Source organism: Myxine glutinosa, chromosome 1, assembly GCF_964187855.1.
Source record: "Myxine glutinosa chromosome 1, kmMyxGlut1.1, whole genome shotgun sequence".
Taxonomy (NCBI): domain Eukaryota; kingdom Metazoa; phylum Chordata; class Myxini; order Myxiniformes; family Myxinidae; genus Myxine; species Myxine glutinosa.
In genome coordinates, this window is record NC_136261.1 from 446707988 (window position 1) to 446721150 (window position 13163).

At 53.3% G+C, this 13163-nt stretch overlaps 1 protein-coding gene across 1 annotated transcript in view; it reads right to left on the reverse strand.

The window, feature by feature from the left end:
* The window catches only part of LOC137418556 (E3 ubiquitin/ISG15 ligase TRIM25-like), a 1139870-nt gene that overhangs the window by 1125844 nt on the left and 863 nt on the right, over window positions 1-13163 (reverse strand). The gene's annotated exons all lie outside the window — the stretch shown is intronic.

Consider the following 13163-nt stretch of genomic DNA (forward strand, 5'->3'; position numbering starts at 1 on the left):
ACTTTCTTCTGATATTTGTGATTTATTTCAAACAAACTGTATTTCCCAGCTACACGGGCATGTATTCCTATTAACGTTATGTAAAGTACATAAATTGTGTGGATTACATCATTTGTGGATGTGATCAATTACCAGTAACCATTTTATATAACTGAATGTGCAGGTGCAGCATCTAACTCAATATGTCGAAATGTCACACACGTCCATGCCCGTGGGATTCCCACGGGTGACCCCGCTAGTATATTGTTGCGAATATGGAATTTGGCCTCCATATCCGCTTGTAAATATTCCCCTATTTTCTCCAATACTCCCCAACTTTCCCCAATCCCCCATTCCCTAGTCCCATTGCATGTAAATAACAATCAGTAGAGCCGACCTTCCCCTTATTCCCCCATTAAATGTCGTGCCCAGGTCCACCGCACCACACGTAGCCAACTTTCGGACATCTTCCTAGTTATTCTTAATCTATGTCAGTTAAGGCCTCGTTTCCATTAATTATGACTCTTCGTTGCACCAGAATGTGATTATATGGCATCAGTAGTGAGTTTAGGACCTTTCCCATACCTCCTCCCATCTTCTTCCCCAAACAACAACAACAACAACAATTACAACAACAATTACAACTACAACTACGACTACAACAACAGAGGGGCGGGGAGTGTGCGTCCTCACACCGGCTCGGTTACCCGCCATGACCATACGCTCCACGGCGTTACCCCGAAGGGGCTGGCTGTCAGCTCCTCGTCAGGGGCGGAGCCAGTAACCCCCCCGCACGCACCCAATGAGAAGCAACGTGCCGATTCCACGAGGCGGAGCTAACGAGCCGAGGGCGTGTCACTCCCCGCCGGATATACGCGGCCCCGCGCCGGATGTGACGTCAGATGCGCCCCCAGCCTGGAGAGAGAAGTCGCCACCCCTCGAGCGCTGCAATACCTCCACCGCATCTCTTAAACTGGACCGTACGTGATCCTGCCCTGAGCCCAGGTGCACCTGGAGCGATCGCTACCCGCCTGTCCTTTGCATCAAACCCCGTGTGAGTGAGCCTTGTCCCGTTTATCTGTCGTCTGTTGGGAATAATATAAGATTGTGTTTAAGTGCCCACCTTCCTATGTTTCCCTCTTGTCCCTGTAATCTAAACCTTCCGCATTATTGTAATAACAACCTTTGAGAACCGTATCCCTGGTGTCGTGTCGTATTAATTCCAGCCGTGTGTCTTCTTTTTCCTTCATTGGTCTAGCATAGCGCGATTAGTCAACGTTCGGGCACAATCGGGTAACTTGTGCAGACGTGGTCATACCATAAAACCGCTCGGTAAATAACATCCAAGCCACGTCTGTAACAATTGGTGTCGAGGAGTGGAATTCGAACCCGGGACTAAATTAGTTAGGCCCAAATTTTGGGAGGGAAAATCGAGCCGGAGCGCGTACGGCGCTCGACCGAATCGATTCGGAGCGCGTTTCCCGCGCGAAATTATAACGGCGAAATTTCAATTTGTTTTACGAAAATAAAAAATAAAAACCGAATTTTGAAAGTCGCGCTATGGCGGATCAAGACAGCTGGGGTCCGGTAAAGGAGAGTGAGGTAGGGTCGATCCAGGACCAAAATGAGGGACAGGAGGAGAGCGAAGCAGTGAGGGCGGCAGGTTCGCAAAATAGCGCCGTCACGCACGAAGAAGCGGGCGCGCAAAATGGCGCCTCGCTGGTCACCGTGCCCGCGACCGAAGTAGCGCCGCTGGGAAGATTGGAACTTTTTTTTTATACAAATGACGGCCCTTATGGAAAAGAATAGTGAGCGATTGGAAAACCAAATGGGGGTAATGAGGGACGAAGCGAGGGGTACCAGTGAGAAGTTAGACAATAATTTTGAGGAGTTAGACAAGAAAATTGGGAAGTTAGACAATAATTTTGAGGAGTTAGACAACGGGATAAAAGAAGTAAAGAATGGGTTAACGGGGGTAGAAAACAGAATGGCCGCTCAAGAGAATCAAATGGAAGGGATGAAAAAAGGGTTAGAGGGGTTAGAAAACAGTATGGAAGGCAAATTGAGGGACATGAGGGACCAAGCGGAAAGGGAAGTTAACCAAATGGGGCAGCAGATAGAGGGGGTCAGAATGGGGGTAGAAACCAAACTGGATGCTCACAGGGAGGAAATGGAGCAGATGAGGGTGGCATCTGGGCAGGAGATGCAAGTGATGGGAGAGGAGATCAGAAGAGGAGTGAGTGAGGAGGTCGGAGGAGTGCGCGAGGAGGTGAGGCACTGTAAGGAGCGCATGGAGAAAGAGGTGAGAAAGGGGACTGTAAAATTGCAAGGTGGCATAGAGGAGTTGACGCTGGGAGTAGAACAACTGACAGTGGGACAAAAGGAGTTGGGGGACCAGGTAAAGAAGAACACAGCGGTAATAGAGGGTTTAAAATCGACACAGAAGGAGATGAAAAAGGACGTAGGGGTAATTAAAAAAGAGTGTCAGACGGTACATGAGGACCTGACGAGGAAAATGGACAAGGTGGTAGAGGTAATGGAGGTTAAAGAGCGGGAGGTGCGGGAGCACATAGAAAAAAATAAAGTGGAGTTAGAGGAAGAACTTAAAGGGGCGCACGAAGAGATGAAGGGGATGAAGCAAAAATTAGAAGAAGTGGAAGAAGGGGTGAGCGAAATTAAGAAGCGACGGAGAGAGGATAAGAAAGAGATAAAGGAGGAAGTAAAAGAATTGGTCCAAAGTCTGTGTTCGGATCGTGATGATGTGCTCATTAACCGGATGAGGGATTCGCAGGTGATGGAGGAGAAGCGAAGAGAAAGAGGACCCGGTGTAAGTGGTGACCAATATGGTCGTGCGTATGATGCGCCAGGTGATTTAATAAGCTTGGGGGTCGAGATAGACCCGGATGTTCGTGAGAGGCCAAGAGTGAGGTGTATGGCTGGTCCGGAGGGTATGGAACGAGAGGTGCGAGGTGTGGGTGAGCAAGGTTGTGGTGGTGGTGGTATGGAATGGGTAGCGGGTTGCGGAGGTGTGACCCATGCATCAACACCAACAGGGGTAGTTGTTGGAGGGACCGGGGAGGCACGAGAGCCCCTTGGGGGTAGTGTACTGTGGGGGCCCGGCCGGTTCGGCCCCGCGCTGACCCCGCAAGGGGCGACGCACGGGGTCCGGCCGGCGGGCAACGACTCGCATACGAGGTGGTCCCACAAGGTCCCACTTGCGCCGTATGACGGCAAGAGTGATCTACGCGCGTACCTGGCGCAGTTCGACTGTGTGTGTAAGGGTAACGGTTGGGGTGAGGACGAAGGTGGAGTACACCTGGTGGCCGCATTGCGCGGCGCGGCGGCGGAGGTGCTGACGGCATTACCAGCGGGTGCTCTCACCCTGCCAGCCCTCCGCGACGCCCTAATTAATCGATTTGGAATAGAACAGCAGAGCGAGCTTGTTAAAGCTCAGCTCGCGCTGCGAAAGCGCAAGCCCCAGGAAGCCATCGGGGAACTTGCCCACGACATTCGCCGCGCAGTGGGGATCGCACATGCTAGCATGGCAGCGGATTCCCGGGAAAGCCTGGCGCTGGACCATTTTATCCAGGCCCTCCCGGATATTGAGCTCCGGCAACAGCTCGCCATGTGGCGCCCGCAGACTCTGAGCCAGGCGGCTGACGCTGCGGCCCGTTGGGAAGCAGCGAGGCCCCTGGCCCGGGGGGGCGAGCGTCTCGCAATGGCGGTCCGCCAGATGGGACCCCCAATGGAGGGCGGACCCCTTAGGGGGCCCGCCCCCGACGTGGGTCCTGACCTGGCGGGCATGGTCCGGAGGCTGGTGGACCAGCGCCTGGCAGGACCTGGACCATGGCAGGCGGCCCCGGAGGTGGCCCGCGGTGGACCACGAGCGGGTAATCCAATTCGGACCTACAGGGGGGGGAATTTGGAATTCCGGAGGCAAGCACCTTACCAGGTGAGGTGCTATACCTGCAACCGCCTGGGTCACCTGGCGCGGCACTGTCGAAACGCGCGCCGGGATGATCCCCGGCAGTTGAGGTCCTCAACTCCGCCCAGGGGGGAGCGGGTTAGCCGACCCCAGACACCCCCCCGCCAGACCCCGGGAAACTAGAAGGTGTCGGGCACGTAGGGCGGTGTTCGGCAGCAGAGGATGGAGGAGAGCCCTCATTGACGCGACAGGTCATTTATTGTGGCCAAATTGGAACCGGTAGCCTGACAATTAGATGCAAAATTGCCGGCGTGGGGGTAGACGCCGTAGTGGACACAGGAGCTAGCGCCACGATCATCAGCCCTGTGGTCCTTGATTCGAGCGCAGGTGGCTGGGATAAGATCCAGCGCCTGCAAAATTATAGTTTGCAGCTTGCTACCGGGGTAACGGCCCCGATCATAGGGCGTGGTTCTGTGACCCTCAAGTTAGGGTCGGTAAGGAGGGAGATAGATGTTTGGGTGGCGGAGGTGTGCGACCCATGTTTAATAGGGTTGGACCTGTTGACTGCCAGCGGTTGTAAAATCGACTTGTGCCGGGGGATCCTGCAGGTGGGAGTAGAAGAGCTGCCGTTAGGGGGAGTGAGCACGGCCGAGAGAGCGGAGCTGGAGGCTTCCGAGGCCGTGACCATCCCCCCAAGGGCCGAGGCGATAGTGCCGGCCCGATGGGCAGCTCGCCCAACATGGCAGGAGTCCTGCGGCCTGGTCGAACCGGTGGCAGCGCAGTCCATACCGGGTTTAATCGTGGGCCGCACCCTTGTAAAAACGGACGGACCGGTAGTGGCCGTCCGAGTAATAAATATGAGTACAGAACCACGCACTATAGTAAGGGGCACGAGGGTAGCTGGCTGCACCCCCGTCGAGGAAGTCGCGACAGTGAGGGGCGAGAACGTCCAGCCGAGCCGACCCCGGGGGGAGCCTTCAATAACAAGTAGGAATTGGCCCGATCCCATTTGCGAGATGGTAAATCGTAGCAGCGTAGAGTTGGGAGGTACCCAGAGGGAGGCCTTACACAAACTGGTTGGGTCCCATTTGGACCTCTTCTCCCTGTCCACCGAGGATATTGGACGTACGGGCCTGGTGAAACATCAGATCCACACCGGTGAGGCCCGGCCTATTCGTCAGGCCGCCCGACGGCTCCCTTGGAGCAAGAGGGCGGAAGCTGACGAGCAGGTTGCAAAAATGCTCGACGCAGGTGTGATCGAGCCCTCGGGAAGTCCTTGGATGTCACCTGTTGTGCTGGTCAAAAAGAAGGATGGGACCACGCGGTTCTGCGTGGACTATCGCCAGCTAAACAACGTGACACTCAAGGACTCATATCCCCTGCCAAGGATTGATGACACCCTCGATGCCGTTGCGGGCTCAAATTGGTTCACAACTTTGGACCTCAAGAGTGGGTATTGGCAGGTGGAGATGGATAGGGCAGGGAAGGAGAAAACGGCATTTTCCACAGGTAAGGGACTGTATCAGTTTACTGTGATACCGTTTGGTTTGTGTAACGCCCCCGCCACCTTTGAGAGATTGATGGAGCATGTACTAGGCGGCATGCCATGGCAATCATGCCTGGTGTACCTGGATGACGTCCTGGTACATGCCCAAACGTTCCCCCAGGCACTAGCTAATTTGGACCAGGTGTTCGGGTGCCTCAGACAGGCAGGGTTGAAGCTGAACCCGAGTAAGTGCACTTTGTTTGCAAGAGAGGTGGCCTATCTAGGTCACGTGATTGGCCGCGAGGGGGTAAAAACAGACCCAGACAAAATTAAAGCGGTAGAGGAGTGGCCCGCACCACGTACCATCAAAGAGGTGCGGGGATTTTTGGGACTCTGCTCCTACTACCGGCGCTTTGTGGCGAAATTTGCGGAGTTGGCCCGTCCCCTCCACCGGCTTACGGAGAAGGGGACGCGATTTAATTGGACACGGGAGTGCCACGAGGCCTTCCAAAAATTGAAGGGGTGTCTAACATCCGCACCCCTTCTAGCTTACCCCACTAGTGACGGGACATTTACCCTGGACACGGATGCGAGCCAGGAAGGATTGGGCGCAGTTTTGTCTCAGACACAGGAGGGCGTGGAGAGAGTGATTGGTTATTATAGTCGGGCCTTAAGTAGGCCCGAGAGAAATTATTGCGTCACTCGCAAAGAGTTATTGGCTATGCTGGCTGCCATGAACCATTTCCACCCGTACTTGTACGGGCGGAAATTTTTGGTTAGAACTGACCATTCCTCCTTGCAATGGCTCCTTCGGTTCAAGGAACCGGAGGGCCAAATTGCAAGGTGGTTGGAAAAGTTGCAGCAGTACGATTTTGATGTGGCCCATAGGGCCGGGAAGGCCCATGGTAATGCGGACGCACTCTCTCGGCGTCCTTGTCTGGGGGAAAACTGTAAATTTTGTGCGAGACACGAGGAGAGGGAGCAATTGGGCGATTCCGCCCCGATTCTCGTCGTCCGGGCAACCCGGGTGAGAGGGCCAATTTTGCCACTAACCGCGGACGAGGAATTTGGAGAGTTGGCTTGGAGCACGGCCCAGCAGGAGGATCCTGTTCTGGGGCCGGTGTTCCAATGGGTCAAATTGGGGCAAAGACCAAAGGGGGAAGAGGTCACCCCCCTCGGGGCACAAACAAAGGCATATTGGGCTCAGTGGCAGACCCTGGAATTGAAAGGCAACATCTTGTATCGCAAGTGGGTGGAGGTTCCCTCTGATCGAACTTCCTGGCTGGTGATAGTCCCTGACAAATTCAAGAACGTCATATTGCAACAGGTGCATGGTACCCGCTCCGGCGGCCATTTGGGCAGGACAAAGACAATATCTCGGGTCCGCCGGAGGTTCTATTGGGTGAATATGGGGCGCGACATACAGGACTGGTGTCGGAGATGCGACGCCTGTTCTGCCAAAAAGGGACCAGCACGGAGGATGAGGGCCCCCCTTCAATTACATCAGGTGGGGGCCCCCCTTGAGCGGGTGGCTATGGATATTCTAGGACCGCTGCCCCGCACCCGCCAAGGTAATAAGTATATCCTCGTTGTGATGGACTACTTCACCAAGTGGCCGGAGGCCTACGCCCTCCCCAACCAAGAAGCAGGGGTGGTAGCGCAGGCCTTCGTGGAAGGATTTGTGTGCCGGCATGGGATTCCACAGGAGTTGCACACCGACCAGGGACGAAATTTTGAGAGCAAATTACTAAAAGATGTGTGCAGTCTCCTGTCAATTCGAAAAACCAGGACAACGCCTTTAAGACCTCAATCTGACGGGATGGTGGAAAGATTCAACCGAACTTTAATCCAACAACTGGCACTGTTCACCACCACCCGTCAGGATGACTGGGACGAACATCTCCCTTATTTGCTTATGGCCTACCGGACCAGCCAGCACGGGGCCACCGCATGCAGTCCAGCGTTGCTTATGTATGGGCGGGAGTTACGGGCTCCCGCCGACTTGCTATGCGGTCCCGTGCCAGACACAGTGGTTAACCCGCCGAGGGAGGGGTACGCACGTCACCTAGAGGAAGGCATGGAGCTAGTCCATGCCTTCGCCCGCCGCCAACTCCATCTGGCGGGGGAAAAGATGAAGCGCAGGTACGACGACCGGAGCCAGGGGAGTCAATACGCTCCGGGGATGAAGATTTGGTTCTTTAATCCCCGGAGGCGGAAGGGAAGGTGCCCAAAACTCACCTCCCCCTGGCAAGGCCCAGGAGTCGTCCTGTCGCAAATCTGTGACGTGGTCTTTAAGATCAAAATGGGGCCACGAGCCCTCCCTCGGATCGTCCACGCCGACCGGATAAGACCTTACACCGGCGAGCAGGCGCCCCCGTGGATTGCCTCGGCTTTAGATGCCGAGGCGGGACCCAGTACCTCTGAATGAGGGGGGCTTATTAGTGCCAGAGGACTGGGGGATTGAGGAGCGATAGGCCCGGTGGGAGAGGGTGGCATCCCTGCCACCTTTCCCATGTGGGGGGCAAAGGAGCAATAGATTATGGGGTGTATGGCAGTGAAAACTAGCCCGGGTGGGTTAGGATATGGTGTGTAGGGATCTAGCGAAGATGACATTAGGTAACGTTAAGTTTAGTTAGTGACTGATACCTGTAGTGGGGACGCAGGTAGATTAGTATGGATGATAATGACGTGGGAGCGCAATAGTTTAAAGGGGCGACTGGGAAGCGCAAGTTTCAGAAGGGAGTAGTTAGCTGAGATGATGCCGTGTTTGTGAGAATTGAACAGGTGTGATTGCACAGGTGTGCAACTGGACAGGTGTGTGGAGCAGTGTATGAGTAGTGAGTGTGTGGATCAGCGCGAATGCGCTTGGGGAGAGAAGGGTGCAGGTGGCACCAGGTGTGAGAGCACAGGTGTGCAGGTACAGGTGTGTGGAGAGAGTTGGAGTGAGTGGTACGGAGTGGTGTGCATGGTGCGAAGGTGTGGATGGGGGAAGAGTGGACCCCTTTCACGAGCACCCGGGGCGGGTAGTGTAAGTGTTAGGTAGAGGGTGCAGGTAAATTGTGGTTGGATATTGGCATTTGTGGTGCGGTTGCAGAATGGTGTTGTGAATGGGTGCATTAGTGTTGTGGAAATGGCTGGGCGTGTAGCCTGTTAGTGTGTGTAGTTGGTTGGGCACTCCACCACTGTGAGGATGTCGGCCAGGTGAGGCCGCAGGTGGGCTCTGGGAGCCGGTAGTTGTGAGTGGGTGCCTGAGGATCCCGGGTGTGGATCGGGCAGCCCAGTGCCAGAGAGGGCACGGAGTGGGGAGAGAGCCAGAGGGCCTTCCCCTGGTAGTTAGGTTAGGGTAAGGAGCAGGTAAGCTCGGAGGCAACTGCAGTGGTGGAGGTGTGCAGGTGGGTAGACCCACTGGGAGAGGTACACGTCGCAGCCCAGAAATTGTACGAGGGCACCGGGAGATGAATCGGGGGAGTGAGACCCCAAATTGAAGAGCACCACAGTTTGGCCAATGGGAATTGGTTTTTAGAACCCATAGTGTAAGAGGGCCAATGGTTTGGCCGGAGAAAGACCCCGGGTAGTGTAAAGTTGTTAAAGTCATTTAGGAAATAGTTAGGATTGATGAACCTGTCGCACCATACGCAGCCACTTACCTGTGGTGATGATGATGACTCCACACCTGTGTTTTCTTTGTTTTGTTGCAGGAGATGAATCGCTGTGTGGATTTGTGAGACGCATCACGACGTGGATGAGACATTGGGGTGATTCCATCTCTCCCTCCCTAGGAGGGACTGATGATGAATTGGTAATGGCAAATTATGATGTTGAGTTGGAGATGGCAAATTTTGATGAGAGTTGAAAATGGCAAATTTGATTGGTTAGGAGGGAGAGAAGACGAATTTGGTATATGGGAGGAACGGGGAAGACAGTAGGGATGTTTGTTGATTTGTAAAGTAGATGTTTATGGGTAGTGTTGTGTTGTGTGGATACAGTAAGGGGTAAGGGAGGGGCCATGTAGGTTACCTGGTGGGGGGGGGGGCGTACGATAGGAACGTACCTGTCTCACCTGGTTCCCATGTGCCCCCAGTGTGCATCACCTTACATTGCGTGCACTTTTGCGCCCTTACCACCTTACTCACTTGTTTCTTCTTTTGTCTCCCACCTCCGAGGATCTGGCTTTGGGGTAGAGAGAGAGGAGAGAGAGGTGCTGGCTGCGCAGTTGTGGGCCTGCACTTTCGCTGTTTGCTGCCGGGATCGATACACCATATGGACCGCAATGTTTGTGGCCACCCACAATGGACCGCAGTTCGGTTGCGGCCAAGCACCACCCGGGGATGGACCTATGGGTCAACGTGGCACCTATGCCATACAGGTGAACCACTTTTAGTTAACACCAAGTGCACCACAAGAAGAGCAAGAGACACCTGCAGGGTTAGGGGTTGTCGAATTTATTTTTATTCCAATGAACAATGGTGACTGCCCCGATTGGTGGTGGGGTGGTGCTTTTGATGCTCGGGAAGGGTGCTCTGCACGTTATTAAAGGCCGTCGGCCACAGAGCACTCGTGGGTTGGTGTATCGATGCTGGCAAGCGCGCTCTCTCTATGCATAACATCTGCATGTGTTCCTCCAAAGACAGGTCCTGGATCGTAGTGTAGATAGCAGCGTAGTCGTGTAAATAATGCTCCCTACCGGCTGTATGTTTAGTTTGAGAATTCTTTCCGGATTCGGTTATCCTGTGGGTGTGTTTCTGTGAGGAGAAGGGTGCAACGTCGCAGGGGGACATATTTACTCATTTGTGAATATCTCTAAAACTGTCGCACTCAGGGTAGAGTTAATAGTAGAGGGAACTACATTGCGTGCCACACTAAAGTAGGTAAAAATTTATCGGGTCGGGACGCCCCGAGGGTAGAGAAGGGTGCAATGTTGCGAATATGGAATTTGGCCTCCATATCCGCTTGTAAATATTCCCCTATTTTCTCCAATACTCCCCAACTTTCCCCAATCCCCCATTCCCTAGTCCCATTGCATGTAAATAACAATCAGTAGAGCCGACCTTCCCCTTATTCCCCCATTAAATGTCGTGCCCAGGTCCACCGCACCACACGTAGCCAACTTTCGGACATCTTCCTAGTTATTCTTAATCTATGTCAGTTAAGGCCTCGTTTCCATTAATTATGACTCTTCGTTGCACCAGAATGTGATTATATGGCATCAGTAGTGAGTTTAGGACCTTTCCCATACCTCCTCCCATCTTCTTCCCCAAACAACAACAACAACAACAATTACAACAACAATTACAACTACAACTACGACTACAACAACAGAGGGGCGGGGAGTGTGCGTCCTCACACCGGCTCGGTTACCCGCCATGACCATACGCTCCACGGCGTTACCCCGAAGGGGCTGGCTGTCAGCTCCTCGTCAGGGGCGGAGCCAGTAACCCCCCCGCACGCACCCAATGAGAAGCAACGTGCCGATTCCACGAGGCGGAGCTAACGAGCCGAGGGCGTGTCACTCCCCGCCGGATATACGCGGCCCCGCGCCGGATGTGACGTCAGATGCGCCCCCAGCCTGGAGAGAGAAGTCGCCACCCCTCGAGCGCTGCAATACCTCCACCGCATCTCTTAAACTGGACCGTACGTGATCCTGCCCTGAGCCCAGGTGCACCTGGAGCGATCGCTACCCGCCTGTCCTTTGCATCAAACCCCGTGTGAGTGAGCCTTGTCCCGTTTATCTGTCGTCTGTTGGGAATAATATAAGATTGTGTTTAAGTGCCCACCTTCCTATGTTTCCCTCTTGTCCCTGTAATCTAAACCTTCCGCATTATTGTAATAACAACCTTTGAGAACCGTATCCCTGGTGTCGTGTCGTATTAATTCCAGCCGTGTGTCTTCTTTTTCCTTCATTGGTCTAGCATAGCGCGATTAGTCAACGTTCGGGCACAATCGGGTAACTTGTGCAGACGTGGTCATACCATAAAACCGCTCGGTAAATAACATCCAAGCCACGTCTGTAACAATATATATATATATATATCTAATATATCTAATATATATATATATATATATATCTAATATATCTAATATATATATATATATATATCTAATATATATATATATATATATATATATATATATATATATATATATATATATATATATATATATATATATATATATAGATATATATATATTGTCGTGGATCTCGACGCCGGCCTTCTCCCCTTACCAAAGGGGGATTAGTCCCCTTGTCTTTGACTGGCCTGGCGGGACCTGGGACCTATGACGTCCCTCCCGGACAGCGCGAAATAGGGTACTAGGACTAGGATTCACTATTAAGTAATTACTCGCGCTGCCCTGAAACGAGGAAATAAGCCCCGCACGAACCACGTGTGTTGAGACGCCGAGCGGTGCCTACACGCGATCCGTGCCATTTAGATGGTGACCCGGTTCTAGCGATCTTATTCGTGCCACACTTAGTCAATGGATAAATCACAAAAGCGGTCGAATTGGAAAAAGGAAGAACAGATTTATTTACACAATACAAGGATTCCAGAAAAAGGGGACACAGTGCAGCCTTAAACAGTCTTACTTCCTACCCAGGACAAACAGGCCCGTTTCACACACACAAACACACACACACACACACACACACACACACACACACACACACACACACACACACACACACACACACACACACACACACACACACACACACACACACACACACACTCTCACACGGGGCTTGCAGATGAGGATGTGGTTCACCACGCCCAGGAATGGCTCCCGTGCAGCTCCCTCCGGTCTCCAGCTCGTCCTGTGCAGATGGTAAGAAGAGAAGGCAGGAGCTCTCCGCGTGTCGTCTTGTACGCACAGGGTTATTACGGGGCGATTTGGTAGGGCGTGGGCTCTGGCGGTTAATCACTGGCAGGTTATTACCGCGTTTACTCGCGTGGCTGAAGTAGGCGATATTCGCCAAAAGGCCCATCTGGCTGCAGCCGTGCACTCGTATCGCCAACGCCTCTTCTTCCTCCTTTCTGGCGCGTACGTTTTATTGTGTGAGTTACAGTCCAATGCCTCCAACCGCGTATCGCACGAAGTTCTCTCCACACAAGTGCTCACAATGCGCTCGCCCCCTCAAGTCCTCTTATCACGCCCTTTCCCAACAAGCCCTCCTCATAAGACCTTTCTCTGCAAGTCCTTTGGCAAGTCCTCCACTGTAATTCATCCGCTGTAAGTCCTTTCTCTGCAAGTCCTGTCCAAGGGCTTTGTGCAGTGACTTATATAGGCACGCCCCGCGAACCTTCTAGAACTCACCAGACGCGCCTCTCCACGCCCTCTCATGCCATGCTGTTAGAGCCCTGGTTGGCTGGTAGCTCTTACCGTCATCGCCTCTGATGCTCCACCTTGACGACGCCCCCACCCTGACCCCACGCTCTTCCTTCTTAGGCCTACCTCGTGTTACTCGACTAGTGAGCGAGCAAAGGGCAGCAAATGCTGCGGGCAGCCAAAGCATAACAAATGCTGTGGGCAGCCAAAGCGTAACAACTGAGCGGGCAGCCAAATGGGGCGTGAGATCAATTGCGCCCATAGAGGTGGAATTGGAGGGTGGACGCAAAATTAACGGGACCTAATCTCATGTCTTTTCACAACGCAGGTATCAATAGGGGAAATGGCCCATACTTACACATACTATGACATAACTAATACTACAAGTGGGCCTACGTGATGCTCGTGGACTAACTATGGGGGCCAAATGCTATCTCCCGCGATGAC